At 38.6% G+C, this 21,417-nt stretch overlaps 1 long non-coding RNA gene across 2 annotated transcripts in view; it reads left to right on the forward strand.

Annotated features, from left to right (window-relative positions):
* The window catches only part of LOC141543122 (uncharacterized), an 80,959-nt gene extending 59,950 nt beyond the window's left edge, over positions 1 to 21,009 (forward strand). The window contains exons 1-4 of one of the 2 annotated variants that reach the window (XR_012482342.1): positions 4,562 to 5,901; positions 15,135 to 15,282; positions 17,250 to 17,370; positions 19,647 to 21,009. This is a non-coding gene — a long non-coding RNA (uncharacterized LOC141543122). Of the gene's footprint in view, positions 1 to 4,561; positions 5,902 to 15,134; positions 15,283 to 17,249; positions 17,371 to 19,646 lie in introns of those variants that run through there. The other variant, XR_012482343.1, reaches the window with a different exon arrangement.
* The last annotated feature ends 408 nt before the right edge of the window (positions 21,010 to 21,417 follow it).

Here is a 21,417-nt window from a genome sequence, read left to right on the forward strand (position 1 = left end):
TCCTCCGTTAGATTATAAGCTTCTTAAGGGAAGGGACTACATTTCATTTAATTAATTGCATGTATTTGGAAAAAATATTTTAAAAATTCAAAATAAAATTGTATCCTAGTATTTAGCGCAGAAGATGATAAAGAAATGTTTATCGGATTAGATTGATCTGCATTGGTTTAAAAGTTTCCCTATTGGGAAGTTCCTTCTATCAATGAAATTACAGGTCCAAACAAAATATGTGTTCATAACTTACACTTAAATAGTGCATTATGATTATAGGATCTCATTGAATCCTTACAGTGTCTAGTGAGATGGATTGCACAAGTATCATCATCCCACACAATAAGAGAACAGAGGATCAGAGAGGTCCATTAACTTACCCAAAGTCATATCACTAATGAGTGGCAGACCTGGGTCTCAAACTCAGATTCCAAGCTTAGTCTTCTCCCTACTACCTAGGCAGCTAGAATTCTGCACCCAGCCTCAAATACTTCCTAGCTGTGTGACCCTAGGCAAGTCACTTAAATTCGTCTGCCTCAGTTTCTTTTTCTGTAAATAGAAGTAATACCACTATTTCAGGGTTACTGTGATGGTCAAATCAGATAGTCTTGTAAACTTTAAAGTAGGAGCAGCTAGGTGGCGCCCTAGTAGATAGATTCATCTTCCTGAGTTCAAATCTGGTCTCAAGTACTTATTAGCTGACAAGTCACTTAGCCCTGTTTGCCTCAGTTTGCTCATCTATAAAATGAAATGGAGAAAGAAACTGCAAACCATTCCAGTATCTCTACCGAGAAAATTCCACGTGGTGTCATGGAGAGTCAGACACAACTGAACAACCATTAAAGTGCTATTTTGGGACAGCTAAGTGGTGCAGTGGATAGAGCACCAACCCTGAAGTCAGGAGGACCTGAGTTCAAATTTTGTCTCAGACACTTAACACTTCCTGGCTGTGTGACCCTGGGCAAGTCACTTAACCCCAATTGCCTGGGGGGGAAAGTACTATATGAATGTTAGTTATAATTATTATTGCTTTTCTTATAATAATCCTATAATTTCAAATCAAATAAACAAACATTTAAATGTTTACCATTATCAGACACTATACTAAGCTCTAAACTATCCAAGGAAGGCAAAAAAGACAATTCTTGCTCTGTGGGAAATGAAATGAGAAAACTGAGACTCACACAACTGCCATGCTCAGTTACAAAGCTACAGATTTTCAATTCCAATACTAATTCACATTTCTACAGTTTCTTAAGCTTGTTATAGCACTTTCTCCACAACTCTGTGAAGGAAATATACATGTGATTTTTTATTTTTTACAGATAAGGAAACTGAGGCTCAATTAAGTTTTCAAGCCCCATGTAATCCAGTAATTTTTCTTCACTGATTGGGCTCAGATTTAGGAAGTCCTGTATCTAAGATCTGCCTCATCCCATAGGAGCTATATAATTATGAGCAAATCATTTTCATGCTCGGGCACCTATCTCTAAGTTACAGAGATGATCTGCATGGATAGGGTGGGTCCCTACCCTGGGAGTTCCCTATAGTGATAAAATCATAGGCTAAGAGCCAAAAGAAAAAAGGAAAAAAAAATAAAAATTCTTTCATGATGGTGATGAACTGAGATTCCATTTCACTGACTTTATACACTTGAATTCACAGAGACATGAACCTCTATCATTAAGCCTGACTCAAGGAAACTGCCTTCTCCAATGTCACCTGACAGAACGGGTGGTTACATGTACCATCCCTCTGGCAGATTATTCCATTTCAATTGTCAGCTACTTTCTGTTACCATTTCAATGTCCTAGAAGGAGTGGAGAAATTCTGAGGACGCTGCATTTATCCCTAAACATGCGTGTCACAGACTTCTCATCCAATTCAGATTGGCTGATAGGTCACTTAGCCAACTCAGGGAAAACAGTGAGGTGACTCATATGGTCTCCTGTCTCACTAAAATGCTCACTTGACTATTTCTTCTCTATTGATAATATACATGTTTGACCTCCTGTTAGACTCTGAAGTGCTATTTTCTGTTTACTCTGAGAGCAACTTGGTTAAGTCCAGATTTGTGTTGTAGCCTCTCTTTGGTCTTTTATGGCTGGCCTGCCATTTCCAAGGCAGGATCACATTTCCACTAAACCTTGCTCTGCAAGGTCTTAGAGCTCATTTTTGTAAAGGCAAAGTTGGGAATTAGTCAAAGCATGGGGCCTGTGATCCCACAGGGACATTTGGGCACATTGGCCAGTTCTCAGAAAACCAGACCCCAAACGGCCGTCCCTTTCCTTCTTAACCATGGTTACTTATTTACAGAATGCCAAGAAGACATTAAGTAAAAGCCTGAGGATATTCTTGGCTGTCCATATATTTCCACTGCATACTTGAGCTGTGGTCCAGAGATGCAGTGACAAGAGCTTGGGATTTAGAATGCAGACTGCCCTATGTTTCCACGCCTTGGATAGACTACTGTCTTTATCTGTACATCTTAGTATCTTTACTTTTCTTCAAGGTTATGATCAAGTATCAACTGCTACAGGAAGCAAGCCTCAGTTCTTGGCACAAGTCCTTCCAAATGCTGCCAGTTCTTAGAGCTCTCTCTTTCCTAAAGAAATTTTTTATTTATTTATGTATACTATGTATTTATATCTCCCCTTCCCTCAATCAATAACACAAAGCACCTCCTACTATGTGTCAGGCATTGTGCTAAGTTCTGGGGATACAAAAAGAGGCAAAAGGCATTGTCCATCATCAAAGAACCCACAATTTAATGGACTGTAAGCAAGTGCTTAATAAAAGTTCGTTGGACTGAATTGAACTGAGAAATATATATGCAGTGTCCTCCAGCATTTCTCTACCTTCTGCTACAGAATATCTGAGATATTATTTCAATGCCAGGCCAACACTTGTTGGCCACTAGGTGGTACAGTAGATAATTACAAGAATGGATCTGGATTCAAGAAAACCGAAGTTCAAATCCAACCTCAGGTATTAGCTGTGTGAACATAGGCAAAACCAATGTCTGCCTCAGTTTCCTCAACAGTAAATTAAAAATAGCAATAGCACATATCTTTCATGGCCATTGTGAGGATCAAATGAGATGATATTTGTAAAGGGCTTGGCACATAATAGGCACTTTAAAATACTTTTTTCCTTTCTTCCTGTAACAAACACTTAAACCTTCTCTAAAAGAATTGTAGAATCTGAAAACAGACAAAAATCATACTATTTTCACTTTTTTGTTTTTTCTTTCTTTCTCATGATTTTTCCCTTTTATTCTGATTCTTCTTTTACAACATGACTAATATGGAAATATATTCAATATGATTGTGCATGTATAACATATCAGATTGCTAGGGATTGTATTAGGGATGGGAGAGAGGAAGGAAGAAGGGGAAAAAAAGTGAAAATCAAAATCTTATAAAAGTGAGTGTTGAAAATTATCTTTACATATAATTTTTAAAATATTAAGTAAAAAAAAAAAAAACTAAAAAGAAAAAGGAAAAAATGCCTTTCTCTGGCCCAGTGAACATATAAGACATTGCTAAGCAGTATTTATATTATGTGTGTGTATGCTATACACACAATATGCTCCATAACTTCTGAGGCTGTCATTTCTCCTTTCTGCTTTCCTGCCTCATGTATGTGTACAAATAAAGTATGGAGGTTGTATGGTATAAAGAACATTGGACTTGAATTCAGAAGTTTGAAGTTCCAGGCCTATAGTGTTCCAGCTCCTTACAAACTATATCTCCTTAGGTAAATGTATTAACCTGTCATCTATAAAATGGAGGTAATACATGTAATACCTACTACACAGGGTCATTGCAAGAACCCACAGAGATAACACATATAATACACTTTTGTTGTTCATGTATTTCAGCAGCATTCAGCTCTTTATGACCTTATTTTGGGATTTTCTTGGCATATATACTGGAGTAGTTTTCTATTTCCTTTTCTAGCTCATTATACAGATGAGGAAACTGAGGCAAACAGGATTAATCAAGGCCACCCAGCTAGTGTCTAAGGCAACATTTGAATTCAAATTCTATCCACTGTGTCTCCTAGCTGCCCTTATTACACACTAGGAACCATAAACATGGGTGGGTCCACCTGCTGTTTTCTGCTTTTTCCTCATTTTGGTATCTCTCTCTCTCTCTCTCTCTCTCTCTCTCTCTCTCTCTCTCTCTCTCTCTCTCTCTCTCTCTCTCTCTCTCTCTCTCTCTCTCTCTCTCTCTCTCTCTCTCTCTCTCTCTCTCTCTCTCTCTCTCTCCGAGTTCCTATACAAATTGCATATCAAAATCATAAGATCATATATTGCATTAGAGCTGGGAGGGGCTCTAGAGACCTCACATATAAACATCCCATCATTTTACAGTTGAGAAAGCTGGGGTTTAGGGAAGTTATGTAATTTCCCAAGATGTCACTGCTAGTATGTGACAGAACTGAGTTTTAAACTTTGTGCTATCAAACCCAGGGCTTTTGCTCTATATCACAAGTGATGATGACAATGGTCTCGGCATCTTTCCTACCTGAACTCCATCATGAACAGAATGAAAAGAATGTTCGTTTTTCTGTGATGGGGACAAGGACTGGGCTTGTGAGGGATAGAGATCATGGGGAATCTTCCTGTATCTCTGTAGGTCATCGCCCCCACCCGATAATCCCCGGGCCAGTAAGAGCAGATATTGACAAAGTGTTTTAAGGGCTCAGACGGCTTTCGGTACTGGCTTCTTCCCAGGGAGGCATCTTAGCAAACTGGATGATGAGGGAGCAGATCTTGGAGATACAAAAATCTAGGTTAGTCTCTCATCTGAGGCTATAAATTGTAGCTCTGGTGCTGACCTGCATTAGCAAAAGGTTCTTCCTCCCCAGGAATTCCTTCCACCCATAAAATCACCTAACTCGTTCATTTTAAGGTGTGTTCCGTCTCTCCAGGATAACGGCACTTTAGGGATGGACAAGGATTGATCGCTAATTGTGGGTTTCGAGCTTGGGGGAAGTGTCCGGAGGGCACGGACGTGGTGGTACTCCCACCAAGGGAGCTCCTTTGAGTAATGCTGCTCTGTGGTCGTGTGTGTCCAAGACGGGAGAATAGGAGGGTCTCCTCAGACTCAAGAACGAATGATTCAGTGAAGGCGCAACGTGTTATGGTCCCACACAAAATGTGCGTGAGGCACTGGGGCCCGAAGCCGCAGGAAAGCCCTCGCTTTAAGTGGAGAGTGACTCAGGAGAAGGAGGAGGAGGAGGAGAACCTGGAGGAGGAACAGAACAAAAGCCAACCGCAACTGAAAGGAGAGCGGCTGCCAGAGTCTGCACAGCAACAGCCTGCAGCAATCCCCTCCCCTGGCTTGCCAGCGCGGGGCGCGGGGCGCGGGGCGGGCACCCTCTCCACACCTCCCTCCCTCCTCCTTCTCCCTCCCACCACCGCTCTCTCGCCCCCTCCTCCCTCCTCCCTCCTCCCTCCTTCCTCCTCCCTCCTCCCTCCTCCGTCTTCTCTCCTCTCTACACCCCCGCTAGCTTCCCCCTCTTCCCTCTCCGCGCCACAACCCCCTCACCTCCTCCCCGACCCCAGTGAGCCCAGCCCCCGCGGTGCCCTCCCCCAAGGCTGGGCGCTGGGGGACCCAGTAGCTCTCCTCTAGTTTCGGGTGCGTCTTCCTACTCCTTTGTTTCCCAGCGCACCGCAAAGCCAAGGCTGGTCGTGGCGGTCCTGCAGGCTGAGGGATCTCGAAGCCGGCGGCAGCCCGACCTGATTCACCCGGCTTAAGAATTCAGTTGACCTACTGAGAAGCTTCCCCAGCACGGGTCACAGTGGAGAGCGAATATCCCGAGACATCCTCTTCTTCCTCATTCCCATATCTGTAGCACTTTCAGGCTTACAAAGCACTTTCCTCCCACTCTCCCTGAGAGGTAGGTCAATCATCATCATCATTTCCCATTTTACGGAAAAAGAAACTGAGGCTCTGAAAAAGCCAGCGAAATGCCTTCTCACTACATTTCCTCAGACTGACAAATGCACCTAGAAAGTCAAACTAGAAATGCACCCCAACTTTCTCATTATTTTAATTTAATTTTTTTATTTAAATACATGTTGTATCGATGCTATTTTTTTACCTTCCTGTTTACATACCCATGACCTACCCCACTCACCATTGAAACAAATAAGCATTTTTTGTAACAAAGTAAGAATGTGCATTTATACAGCAAAATAAATCAACATATAAGCTTTCTAGGCCTCAATTTCCTTATCAACAACAAAAAATATTTTAGTTACTTGGACTATATGAGCTCCTATGGTTCCTTCCAGCTCATCCTTCAAGTATAGAGAGCTATGATCATATCTGAGATTGCTATGCCTTGTTTCTTGTTTCATACCTTGTCTCTTCTGTCAAGCAGTAGAAGAAAAGCTTCAATGTCGATCTGATCCTCCATGTCATATTCCCTCCCCTCATTATTTTTCCTGACAGTTGATTTCATCTGTGTAGAAAGTTCAAGGTAAAAAAAAACCCAGAAAACAAAAATCTATCAATGCAAAGTGGCACCTCCTCTGAATGTTATTCTTAAGAAATTGTACATAGCAAGGTTCTGATGGTTTTCAAAGAATATAAATAGCAATTTTTTTTTGTTCTTGTCAGAAATTCTTAAGGGTCTTCCCTTTCCAAATTGATAGTTTTGTGATGGTAAATTGGGCCATATTTTTGTCTCAATTCTTATCCAGCCCTTAGTCACTAAGTGGGAGTTGCCTCAGATTAACTGAAACCCAGAAAGATCAAATTTGGAAAGGCCAAGGTCATCCATTACACTGGCCATTGCTAGTCTCTTGACTTTTATCTTGTGACTCTGGAGACTCTGATGACTTTTTGAAGCTCTGCTTCACTTAGATCCAATTCATGTGCAAATCAAGTTGTCACCCTCATGAAATCTTTGATCCTTTTCGAGAAGGTAGGCAAACAACAACTAACAAGAGACAACCAATATTACACAACTAGTAGATGCCAGAGGTGAGCCGGAGCCCAGGTTTTCCACAGACCAGAGAGCATCTCTTTATCCTCTAGAATCTAGAATCTAAATCACTCTGCCTCTCCTAATTTTATAAATGAGAAAACTGAGGTCCAGGGAAGGGATGAAACTCAGTTTGTGACCAAGTTAAGACTAGTAACCAGCTCTGACTCAGCCTAAGATTTTTTACATGACATAACAGCAGATGATTTGAAAATCATTTTGGGGAAGGAGGTTACAGAAAAATGAATTAATTAACTACATGACAAAGTGAACAGACTCAGGAAAAAATGCCTGACTTAACAAAGCCATTAGGCAGAGTTCATCTTCACTTGTCTGAATAACATTGGACATAACAGCTGGCAGTCCTCTTAAAATAGAACATCAGTATATCTCTGGCTTCCTCACATTCATGAGTGAGAGAGCAATAAAAGATTGTGTTGGGTCTTCTTAAATCTAGGTAAAATCACTAGGCTTCAATAGTGGGAGAATTCTTTATAATTTTGCTATCAGGTTTTACATGTAACTGGAAAAATTTTAAAATCTGTGTGTGTGTGTGTGTGTGTGTGTGTGTGTGTGTAAAATTTGCTATCAAACCTTGCTGGAGGTATAGATTGAAGGCTAGAAAAGGTATGTCTGAGCATGTCCTTGTGAATCTGGGTGTGTTAATAAATCATATGCCTGAGAGGATAAAGAGTTGCCTGTGTTTGCATGTATAAGTCAAATCCAAAAGACAAAGACAACTCTGGTACTGTCCAAATTCTTGCATCCTGTGAGAATTTTGTTACAAAAACTCACCTGAGCCACTCTTTTTAAAGATGTAATTTAATTTTTTTAAGGTTAACCTTAACATATTTCCATATGAGTCATATTGGTGAAGAAAAAAAAATCAGAACAAAAGGGGAAAACCATAAGAAAGAAAAAAGTACAAGAGAAAAAAAGATGAAAATGATATGCTTCTATCCACATTCAGTTTCCATAGTTTCTCTCTCTCTTTCTTTCTTTCTCTCCCTCGCTTTCTCTCTCTCTGGATGTGGTTGGCATTTTCCATTTAAAGCTTAGTTGGATTGTCTTGGGTCATTGCATTGCTAAGAAGAGCTAATTCTATCATAGTTGATCATCATACAATCATGCTGTTGCTGTGTACAATGTTTTCTGGCTGACCCACTCTTTATCAAGCCAGCCCCACATCAGGCTTCACATCTCACCCTGCTATTCCTCCAGGCACCTGTCCTGCTGTTTCATGGGTACCATCAACCCTCCCTCCTTCCACCATCCTCCTTCCCCATGTCCTTCTATCTTTTTCTCTGGCAAAAGTAATCCAATCAGTGGCAACATTACTTCTATTCTATAACACTATTCCTATTTTTTGGATCCTGAAGCCAAAATGTTCTTCCCTGCTGCTACCCTGATGTAGATATAAATATAAATAGACATAGATACAGGTATAGTTAGATATACATATAGATGTATATAGATATAAAGATTATCTCCTATTTAAAATGTAAGTGTCTTGAGGGCAAAGGCTTCACTTCTTATTTATATATCCAGCACCCAACACAGTGCTCAGAACTTGAATTATGGTTCATTAATGAATTGTTTGACCTGTTAAGTGCTGCCATAGGTACTCAGATATCTTACTCAAGGTTATTCATTGATATGTGTGGGTTAATAAACTCATTAAAAATTCCATTTACACAGTTGTTTGTGTAAGATACAGCAGGTGCATAGAAAAACTGTTAGATTTGAATTAGGAGACTTGGATTTGACTTGTTGATAGCGTTATTCTGGGGAATAAATAATGTAATCCTTTCAGGGCCTCATTTTTCTCATCTGAGAAATAGGTATAATAGTAATTGAACTCTCTATATTTTGTCATGTGAGTCCAATGAGATAACCTAGTCTAAGCATTATTTAACTGTCGGACATTGTTATTATGTGCCTGTGTATGTATGTTCTGGCTCCCGTCCATCAACCAGCTACAGTATATCAACATCCAGAAAATGAGCCCATCAAGCTCGTGTTGACATTTTGGTTTTCAGCTTAATGGTTTGTTTGTATAATGGCCCTCATTAAGGGCTTCAAGCACATTAAAAGAGCGTTTAAAAATTAGCAAGGATTAGCCTTAGGAATTAAAGAGCAAATATAACTTTAATAGATCACTTCAACAAACATTATTTTGAGATTCTTTAGTCCCCAGTCAAGACACTGAACCAGCAGCTAAATGAGCCATTCAGAAACAATTAGATTTCCAGGAGAAATGTCAAGGAAGCATCCAGATATTTAAAATTGTGGGTCTTTGACAATTTTATAAACATTAGCTGGCTAGACTTATAGGTATTAGGAATGGGGTCACCACTCCGGTCTGGCACCTCAGCCATAACAATAGGTTTTAGAAAAAGAAACAAATCCTGATGTGCTGGTGCAAGCTTAGCTTTGGGCTGAGCCTGCTTGACTCAAAACTGCAAAGAAATGGCAGCTACCCTGAACTTAGATCTGGCTTTGAAATGTAGGAAGTTGCATGACTCCCCCAGTCACCAGAACAAAAGGGAACTGACTTGAAAAAGACAATGGAATACAATTCTCTATATCAAAACTCAATTCTATTCAGTTCAATATACGTATATTAAGGTTATGTTGGTTGTGATCTCTTCAAGGTAAGAGAGGCTACCGATTCTTTTTATTTGTGAGATTAGGGGCTTTCTTTTGCCCTTCATTGCATCCTCAGCACTTAGCATAGTCAGTGTCAGGCATACAGTAGGCACGTATTAAATGCATATTATCTGAGTCACTGAGAGGTACTACAGATTAGAGAATTGGCCGCAGAGTCAGGAAATCTTGGTTTCATGTTATATCCTCAGATACATAATGACCCTGGACTCAGGCTTTGATTTATCACAGGTCATTCTGATGGCTCTCACTGTTGGAGGCTGCTTCAAGGGTAGGCAAGCATCCATCCCAGTGGGATGAATTCTGGGTTGCTTTCTCCAGACACTCCCATTCTCCTTGGTGCCCTTTTCCTGATAGCCCATTCAGTCTTCTGCCTGCCTTGCTGACAACTCAATCCAGTTGTAATAATAGCTGACACCTTTTAAAATTTTCAAGACACTTTTCAGACATCATCTGATTTGATTTTCAGGATAAACTGTGAGGGGAATACAAGATGTATGATCATTCCCATTTTGCTAATGAAAAATAGAAAAGTTATGAGTATAAAGTGACTGCACATCAAGAATTAATAATAATAGCTAGCATTTTGAGGTTTGCATAGGACTTTTCAAATATCTCATTTTATCCTTACAACTATCCAGTGGGATAGATGTTTTTATGATTTCTATTTTATAGATGAGGAAACTGAGACAGACAAAGGTCAAGTTATTTGTCCGGGATAATACAATGTCTAAGGCAGGATTCAAACTTTAACCTCATTCCAAGTTCAGTACTCTATTCACTGCACTATCTAGCTGTTTTATAGTAGCTAACGCATGCCTCCGACAAAGAGTAATACCTCTCTCCCCTTTTATTGACTTCCGAAGCTGGTTCCACTTGAAATCTCAGGCAGTACATCCATCTCTGCCACAATACCCATTATCCCAATGACTGGGAGCTAAACAAAAGAGATGCTGCTGGACCTCCCTAAAAATGGTTTCTTTAGAAATGCGAAATCTGCAGGTTGAGGAGACTCAGAAAGCACAAGTCCCATAGGGCCAATGAAAAGGGTTTCCAATATATTGCAGATATCGGTACATAACAAGGACCCATCAACATCGTTCTTGCCTTGTCTATCAACTGGGGAATGGCTGAACAAATGGTGCTATGTGATTATAATGGATTGTAATGGAATACTGTTATGTGATAAGAAATTATGAGGAAGATGGGTACCGATAAACCTGGGAAGAGTTATGTGAACAGATGCAAAGTGAAGTGAGAGGAACACAAGTAATAGCAATATTATAACAATGATCCAATACAATTCCCAAGGATTCATGATGAAAAAGCTATCCATCAGTAGAAAGAGAACTGATGAATTCTGAGTGCAGATTGAAGTATGCTTTTTTCTCCTTATTTTTGTTGCTTTTTTTTTCAACATGGCTCATATAGGAATATGTTTTATATGACTTTATATGTTAAAAATAAAGTTAAAAAGAAACACACAAAAATGTGATTCCTATCCTCACAGTGGGATGATAACCACCCAGACACCCACACCAAGGACATTGGTATTCAAGTAAACAGGGTTATACAAATGATCAGTGCAGCACTTCATCAGGTCCAAAGACTTCTTTGAGAAGCTTTCTTATGCAGAATTTTGAAAGATAGATCCAAGTGATTTTGAGAGAAAACATCTTAGAAGAATAGAATGACCTATGCAATGCAAACTTTCCCTTAAAAGATGGAGAAATTGCAATCCATTATAATCTAACAAACATGGTTAAGTTTGTGCTATGCATTGGAGACAGAATTCAACAAACAAACAAAAAGTGCCTAAACTCAAAGAGCAATTTTTTTACTGTGAAGATACAAGTTGTCATTTTTTAACATGGTGAATATGAGAATTTATTTTGCTAGACTAGGAATAATTTTTGCAAACCTTTCCCCCCCCCCTTTTTTTTTTTTTACAGTGCAGGTAGGGCAAGAAAAATGCTTGTTAATTGGAAAAAAAATAAATAAAGTGAAAATCATATTAAAAAGAAAGAATATTAAGAAAACTCAAGGGAGGTCTCCTTTTCACTGGGGCAATCTTCTGTGGAAGATATATAGAGAAATATTGGCAAAAATATCTTGATAGGTTAATCTGCATTATTAACATTTTCTTCATCACTTTTTAAAGTCTAGACATTAAACAAAACAATAAATCAAGCCCTGATGTATAGCAGTTGCCAACCCTTCTCCCAATAGTTCTTAAAAAGCACAGAATAAAATATATACGATTACAAATGAAAACAATTACAAAATACAATTATTAAAATATTTAAGAAAAACAAACAATTCACAGACTCAGGTTAAGAATCTTTGAATGTAAAGCATATTTGGAAATGTTATTGGCCCCTGACTTTTCTTTTAAAGATGAGTATTTTGTTTTGTTTTTAGTTTTATTATTTTGATTTTTAATTTCTAGAATAAAATAAGCATTTCCATAATATAACATAATAAAAAGATGACTGCACATGAAACTGCAAATCTATTATATACAACTTAATATTCCTTTTAAATATATAATAAAATAATCATGTAGATTAGAGAAGACCACCATTAGACACCAATATAGATATAGATACACACATGGATTAAAATCATTCTATGTATACTTTTTTTTATCAGTTCTTTGGTGCAGATAGAAGGTTTTTTAGTGTGGGGAAATAGTTTTGAAATACAAAACCACATATTATATATATATATATATATATATATATATGTATATATATATAAATTATATATGTATGTGTATATAACATATGTGTCCATAAATATAACATATAAACATATCTATATACGATAATTTGACAAGAGAAATCATTAACACTTCGGGAAACCAGGAGATTTTCTGGTAGGAGATGGTACTTGGGCTGAACCTTGAAGAAAGCTGGCGATGCTAAGAGGTCGGAGGGAAGAGGAAATGCATTCCAGGCTGGGAAACAGCTTGGCTCAGAAACATAGAAGTGGAAGAGAATATTTCAAAGTTAGGGAATACAAATTAACCAGTTTGCAGGGATTGTAGAATACTTGAAGGTCAAATAAACTGGGAAGAATGACTTGTGTCAGATTGTCAAAGGCTTTAAATTCCAACGCAGAGATACTGAATTTTATTTTAGAGATTATAAAGAATGGCAGCTTGGTAAAACAGTAAATAGAGTGCTGGCCCTGCACTAAGGAGAACTTGAGTTCAAATCCAGCCTCAGACACTAATTAGTTCATCCTGTTTGCCCCAGTTTCCTCATCTGTAAAATAAGCTAGAGAAGAAAATGTCAAACCACTCCAGTATTTTTGCCAAGAAAACCCTGAATGGGGTTGCAAGACTGAAAATGAACAAACAACAGCAAAGCTTCTTGAGCAGGGTGGGTGACAAAGTCACTCCTATGCTTTAAGAAAATTATTTTGGCAGAATCAATTGGAGAGTAACTTGAGAGATGAAGAAGGGAAGGAGATTGATATTAATTAGAGATATATAATTAACAAAAAGTGTTGCCTGCCTTGATAAAGAGTTTAGAATTGATTAGAAGGGAGATTGCGAGTCACTTTTGGACTATCTTTGTGAGGTTAGATCTGCTTTTATATTTACTCAAAAAGAGTGGTGTAGCCCATTTCAAGGCACAGAACATTTGCACATGCTCAAAGGGAGCATGTAAAAGGCAAACCAGGATATATTTTTCATAAACCCCAACAAGCCTAGGAATTCTTAGAATAAACATGTTTGGTTGCAAGGCATTAATTACTTCCTTTCCTGGGCATTCAAAGGATGTTGCCACTAGAAAGGATATTGTCTATCCAATAAATAAAGTAAATTATATCCAGGCCATACACCTGGATGATGGCAGAGCTAGGCTTATAACTAAAGTCTCCTATCTCTCTGTCTGGTCTTTTTAAATTTATTACATTATAATGGCCAGTCATTTCCAGAAAAGCAGAGAGTCATCTCTAGACGTTTCTTCCCCCTCCATTCTCCATTCCACTCACCCATCAACCAAGCCTGATATCTGCTTGCCATCTCTTCCCCTCCCCTCATTAGTCCCTAGTGTAAACTAAGGAATACTGGGAGTACCATACAGATATATATTACTTCAGAACATAAATTGTTGAATTGTTGAGTAGAAAGGACCTTAAAGCTTCAATTTAATTCAATATATATCTATTAAATGACTAGCACAGATAAGATACTGTGCTAGGCCATGAGGGTACAAAAATAGCTAAAATAGCCTTCAATAAGATTACATTTGGCTTAGAGAGGAGGTGGGATGGGGAGTTATAATTTATACACAGATAAATATAGAACAAACAAAATTGAGGAGGAAAAGACCACTAACAATTTGGAGGGAGATTCCTCAGAGAAGACTTCATGGAGGAGGTAGCAGTTAAACTGAGTCTTAAAGGAAGACAGGCATTCTGAGTTCTGGCATGGGGAATATATGGTGTGACTACATGGAAGAAGGACACACAATTATTGACTTCAAGAATGGATCCATAATATCGCTTGGAATGGAAGAATAATAAAGAGACAGATTGTGGAGACTCTGAAGGCCAGATTAAGAAATCTGTATTGTGTCTTCTAGGCAATGGGGAGAAGGATTTTGGACAAATGAGCGACATAGTCTGACCTGTGTCTTAGGAAAATTATTTTGACAGAATGTAATATGCAATGTACTCATACAGCCGATTTACTGTTACATTTGTTAACTATTGGACAGAAAACTATTAGAATGACATATCTCAATGCATACAATCAGATTTTATTAATCTAAGTGTGCAAGAGACTTAAAACAAAATGGAGTCAGTTGTACTTAGAATAAAATGGCATTAGTTTTGCTAAATGAACAAACTCATTCCTACTATCTTATTAAAATACTAAGACTTAGTCTTACTACACTAGAGACTGTAACAAGAAGACTATTAAGAAGGATATTGAAAAAAATCTAGATGAGAGGCAACCAGGGCCTAAATAATTATAATTAACATTTACATACCTATTTAAAATTTGCAGAAACAACTTTTATAAATATCTTCTCCTTTTATCTTTACAATAGTCCCAGAAGTCATTATGATCCTAATTTTACAGATGGGGAAACTGAGGCACATAAAGACATTAAATGACTTGCAGAAGATCATACATTTAATAAGCTTCTGAGCCAGGATTTGAATTCAGGGCTTTCTGACTTCAAGCCCAGCATTTTTCTCTATTGCCATTGATTGCTTAGCTGGGTCGCTAATGGATATATGAATAGAGAAGTGGCAGGAAGAGTTTTGGTAGAGTAGAATCAACCCCTTCACTTTATAGGATAAGGTGACCAAGATCTAAAGTTGTGACCTTGCCATGGGCATACAGATAATCAATGGCAGAGCTGGGATTCAGATATGGTCCTCTGATATTGGATTCTAGTGGTCTCAACACTATGTCACATTGATTTTTTTTTAATTCCTTCATTTTCCAGAGCATTTTCCTGTTTCTCAATCTATCATTCCATTGGCTCTGCCTGAGCTGCAGCAAAGGCAAGACATCACAGGGGGCCTCCTTACCAGAGTGTGGTGCATCAATCCAGGCACACAAAGAACAACAGGGGAGCCAGATGCCTTTGCCAGGTGAACAAAGCAGAGACTGTCATCCCATCTGTGACTGTGATTTCTCTGGCTGGGGTCTGCTTTCTGATGTGGGGAGCCTTGGGCTCAGCCTGTGGAGCTGAGGTGCCTTTATCTTTATCAGCCAGACACCCTGATGTGCACTATTCATCCCCTTTTAGAAGACCAGCCCTTGTAAAACCAGCATCCTAAGAGCCCTTTCTGTCTCAGCTCAGCCAAGGCTTTCTCTGTATTCTGTAGAGAGAGAAAAAATAATGAGCAGATTTCTCAGAGCTACAATATTCTTATTAAAGACCCTTGTTTCTATGGGTTCTGTGCTGACTCATTGAGGGGGGGGGGGGGGACGGGGAGGAGGTCCAAGCCACAGTTAAAGATTCTGTCTCTGTGGCTTAAAACCATTTTGCTAAACCCCAAGTACCTGCTTCAAGTTCCAATTCAAGGCAGGACCTGCCAAGTAGGTGGAGCAGACCGCACAAATGAGTATCTTTTCAGAAGGGTCAAGAAAGCCTTCTGGCCAAAATGATCATTCCTGGTCACCACTGATCACAGTATGTGGTATTCTGTTGGAAGTGACTTACTCCTTTGGGCGTACAAAGATCCTCCATCTTTTTTCTTGTTCAGCCATTTTCAGTCATGTTTGACTCCTTGTGACCCTATTTGGGGTTTTCTTGGCAAAAAGGTTTTTGCTTCCTTCTGCCAGCTCATTTTATAGATGAGGAAACTGAGACAAATGGGGTTAAGTTACTTGCCCAGGATCACACAGCCAGTAAGTGTCTGGGGCCAGATTTGAATTCAGGAAGCTGAGTCTACCTGATTCTAGACCATGCACCCTATCCATTGTGCCATGTTGTATTCCAAGTTCTCTTTTTTTTCCCTGAGGCAATTGGTGTTAAGTGACTTGCCCAGGGTCACACAGCTAGGAAGTGTTAAATATATGAGGTCAAATTGAGGTTCTAAATTCTCTTTTTAAAAGGCAGAAATCATTGAAAAAAATCAATATCTTAAACTACATCTAGACTGTAGTGTTAAATTCTAGGAGCCACATTTTTGGAGAGATGATGATAAATTGAAGTGAATATAGATAGAAGAGGATTATTAGGATGGTGAATGGTCTCAGGATTATGCCCCATAAGGATCTGTTGTAGGAAATGGGTGTGCTGGAAAAGAGACAATTTAGGGGAAATATGAAAGCTATCTCCAAGTATTTATTGTGGGTATATTTTGTGGGAAAGGAATTAGGTTTGTTTTCCCTAGTTCCAAAGTGCAGACATAGAACCAATAGGTAGAAGTTAGGTAATACAGCGGTTAGGGCTATTGGAGCTGGAGTCAGAAAGGCCTGAATTCAAATTCAGCCTCACATACTAGCTGTGTGATCTTGGGCAAGTCGCTTAACCCATTTCAGTTTCTTCCTTTATAAAATGGAAATAATAATAATACTTCCTTCTCGGGTTATTATGAGGAAAAAGAGTCACGATTAACTGCTTTGCACACCACCAGAAACATAGGAAACACTATATAAATATTAGCTAATATTATTGTTATTTTTAAGTTATAGAGAGAGGATTTCAATTCAAAATAAAGTTTCTATAGGGCTGTCCCAAAATGGGATATATATTCCTTTAATAAAGTGCCATTGGCTCAGATCTCTGCCTCAGTTTCTCTTATTGTAGGTGAGATAATTTTAATCTCTACAGGAAGGTAGTGAGTTCCTCTACACTGGAGATCCTCAAGTAAAACAATGACAATTTGTTAGGGTTAGTGTTTGATTCTCAATCAAACAAGCAACTATTAAGCCCCAACTACGAGAAAGGCAGAACTACTGTTCTGGGATATAAATCAATAAATCCAATCCATCATCAAGCATTGATTATTTATTACATACTAATTACCAGGAATATAAACAAATACAAAAACTCTCCCTCCCTTCAAGGAGATGACATTCTAAGTGATGATTTTTTTTTTATCCACAGATAAAAAGAAAATGAAAGATAACTTTAGAGAGAAAATTCATGTATATGGAGGCTCTGGAAAGGTCTCTTGCATAAGGTGGCATCTGAGCTGAGTCTTGAAGTAAGCCAGGTATTCTAAAAGGTGAGGAAGAACTGTCGCATCCCCCCATTCTGGGAATGGGAAGGACAGTCCATTACAGAGGAAAGTAGAGTATTATGCAAAACAGAGACAAAAATGAAACAGTCCCTGACCTCATAGCACTTACATTCTCTCATGGGAGTTACCACATGTATGTATTAGTAGATATATAAATGTAGTAAGAGTGAAGAAGCTGAATATGAACTGGAATCTCTCTTGGTTCCACTTGCTCTAGCTTCTTGCTGAAGGGTATGTACAATGTGAGATTCCTGATTAATTTTCCCAAGCAGGGGACTGGGGAAAGTGGAAGATCTGCTATAGAGGATTATTAGCTTTTGGAGCCATAAAGGACTAACTTAGTAGGAGAGGATAGAGTCTCTGTCTCTCTCTGTCTGTTTTTGTCTCTCCCTTTCCCCTCTTTTCACTGTCAGGATTCTTCAAGTTTTCCTTTCATCTTCTAATAAAAGAGAGGATGCGATTTCTCATTTCTTTCCCCTCCCCAGCAGTCATTGTGGGCTAGACTAAAGGCCTCCAAGCTCCTATCCAACTGTGAAACTTGTTACAACATCTGGAATGGGTGCTAGGAGGTAGGTGGAGGACAACAATGACAACATTCCTGAGATCATATCTCTATGGCTAAAAGAGCCTCAGAGACCCTCTAGTCCAGGAGCTCCCAGTGGTTTTTGATTCCCATATTCCTTGGGTCTCAGGATTGAAGGGGTTGAGGACTGGATTCCCTATATTGTCTATTCAACATGAAATATCGCACAAGTTCTAGAGTTTATTATGTTTATGCACATAAGACAGAAAATTTTTTCGCAGCAAAATTATATCCTTGATAAGCTTCTCATATTCTCACATGCCCCAGATTGGGCAGCCAATTAAATAAACATTAAATACCCATCATGTGCTAGGCACTGTGCTAAGCACTGGGAAGACTAGCAAAGAAAAAAGAAAGGATCCTAACTTCAAGGATCTTACAATGGAACAGAGAAAGACAACTTACAAAAAGAGGCTAAAGGAAAGAAAGATAGGATAGATAATGTTCTGGGGAGTCAAAACACAGCAGAACTGCTGACAAAAAATTAGAGAATGACCTGAAAAATTCTGAGCCCTCTATAAAGGGAAATAGTTGATTGTTCCATTATGATTACTTTTACTAGTATTATTAGTATTACTCTCATCATCATCTTACAAATACAGAAATTGCAACCCAGAGACATGAAATGTACGCCCAGGGTGAAGGTAATCAGCGTAAGAGACAGAATTCGAATCTAAGTCATCTGCTGACAAATATAGCACTATTGGGTTCTTCATCATATTTGACAATTTTCTTCAGCTCAGTCCTGGGCCCTGGGATAGTGACCAGATGATTGAGTCAGAAGATGTGCTCCTCCCTTGTACTCTAGCTCAGCTCTCCTAGACATGTGCCCCCAAACAACCTATTTACTATAAAATAAGTAGAATTTTTCTAGTTGGGTTAAAACAAATCAATCCTTAGGGTCTTGCATAGGTACTTCCTAGCTTTCCCCTCCTACACTTTGGGGAAAAAAAAAGTGATTCCCTGATTCCAAAAGACTTTACTAGACTTTTTTGTTTAAAAAAATATATAAAGGACAGAAGCAGATTTGAAAGAGACTTCAAACTCTGTTACATGTTGAATTTCTTATCTACAAATAGGAATGATTCAGTAGTAATCATAGGGCCCGTAAGTAATGGCTGGGCACAGTGAGATAGACCCTACTAAGCATTTTTTCCAGACTGAGCACAGATTCGGGACATTTCTGAACACTATGTTTTTAGATGAATAATGAATGATATACAAAATTAGTCACAAACCAGTAGCTATTATTTAATGGATCCTCTGCTTAAACTCTCTGGCTACCAGAATTGCTGTACAGCTGAATCATGCTTCTCTCTCATGGGCTTCTGAGAGTACTGATTGCCATGTTTATTAATATTTTCCACTTGCTGGGTTTATCTTTGAGTTGGCCTGGGATGTGGGTTTAATTTAGGGGTTCAATTTGACAAGCACAAGATGAGGAAGATGTAGCTATCCAGAACTTCGGAAAAAATTTTGAGGTTCTTAGGGGACTATAAATTCAATGAGTCACCTTTGTGATACAGAAGTAAAACAAAAAGCTAATGCAACTTTAAAAAAATTAAATTATTACTATTTTCTAGTATTGGATCTCTTCATCTCTTTCAAGCTAGGGGTACTTATGAACTGATGCCGTTATTACAGGACCTTTGACCAACTCTATTTCTGTCCTCCTTAGGCAACCTGAGAAACCTGAGATGAAGAGATCAAGGTCACAGAACTATACAGGGCAGAACTAGCCCCGGGAGCCAGGTCTTCTAATTCCAGATCCAGAAGTCTTATTCCTCCTCTCTTCTTACCCCACCCCCACCCCCACCACCCAGTACTACTGATGTTATAAAGGAAAGACATTGGTCAGCTGCAAAGTATTTTTATCACTGTGAGCTTTTATTATAAAGGAACTCTTATTAGAAAAGAAATGTTGCCAGTTCTTTCTCATTAATCTTTAATATAGCCTTTCTACTCCAGCCAAGCCAGTTTGCTTGTCAGCATGCAAAGACAACTTGCTAAGACCTGTTTCTTTGTTGGGTTCTATAAAATGGTCTTTTAGACTTAAAGCAAAGCAAAATTGCATTACCACAAAAGATACATGAGATGCACAAATTTAGAGACATTTCTACTCCAAATGTCCATGTGCACATCTGTGTTGGACCTGTGATAGAACCTTGCATTGGTCTGATCAACAACAACTGGACACACTGTACTTTGAAGACCCCAACATAATGATGTCATTTTGGTTCTCTTCAAGAATGAAGAGGGGGCAGCTAGGTGATGTAATAGATAGAGCACCAGCTCTGAAGTCAGAAGGATTTGAGTTCAAATTCAGCCTTAGACACTTAGCTCTTACTACCTGTGTAACCCTGAGCAAATCACTTAACCCTAATTGCCTTACCAAAAATAAATAAATAAAAATAAAGGACAACATCCAAACCAAGTTGAGGCTATTACCATTACCCAGAATACTTGCTCCCACCTTCTCCACCAATCCACATCCTTTGGTTCCTTCAAGATTCACAGAATCTCAGAAGCAGAGTGGATTTCTGAGGTCTTCTCATAGTATCATAAATCTCAAGCTAAATATCTAGTTCTGGAATATTATTGTTCTGTAAGAAATGACCAACAGGATGGATACAGAGAGACTTGGAGAGACTTACATCAACTGATGCTGAGTGAAACGAGCAGAACCAGAAGATCATTATACACTTCAACAATGATTATGTATGAGGATGTATTCTGATGGAAGTGGATATTTTCAACAGAGAAGATCTAATCCAGTTTCAATTGATCAATGATGGACAGAATCAGCTACACCCAGAGAAGGAACACTGGGAAATGAGTGTAAACTGTTTGCACTTTTTGTTTTTCTCCCCAGGTTATTTTTACCCTCCGAATCCAATTCTTCCTTTGCAACAACAACAACAACAAAATTCAGTTCTGCACATATATATTGTACCTAGGATATACTATAAGATATTTAATATGTATGGGAATGCCTGCCATCTAGGGGAGGGGGTGGAGGGAAGGAGGGGAAAAATTTGGAACAGAAGGGAGTACAAGGGATAATGTTGTAAAAAATTACCTATGCATATGTACTGTCAAAAAATGTTATAATTATAAAAATTAATAATAAAAAACACAAAAATAATAATTAATAAATATCTAATTCATTGTCCTTGTTTTTACAAATAAAGAAACTGAGACCCAAAGAGGTAACCTGCTCGAATATCTTAAGATGTTAACCTTTTAAACCTTCTTTTTTTAAATTTTAGAGAATGAAGTAGAGGAGCAGTAAGAGATTGGACCAATGTTCCATGGCAAAGTTTATATTAGAAGCCAGTCCTCTGATTCTAGATGGCACAATAAATAAGAGTGCTGGGGAAAACTTCTCTCCCTGAATTAAAATCTAATCTCAGATACTTACCTGCTGGGTGAGTCACTTGATGCTGTTT

The sequence above is a fragment of the Sminthopsis crassicaudata genome, chromosome 1 (assembly GCF_048593235.1).
Source record: "Sminthopsis crassicaudata isolate SCR6 chromosome 1, ASM4859323v1, whole genome shotgun sequence".
Taxonomy (NCBI): domain Eukaryota; kingdom Metazoa; phylum Chordata; class Mammalia; order Dasyuromorphia; family Dasyuridae; genus Sminthopsis; species Sminthopsis crassicaudata.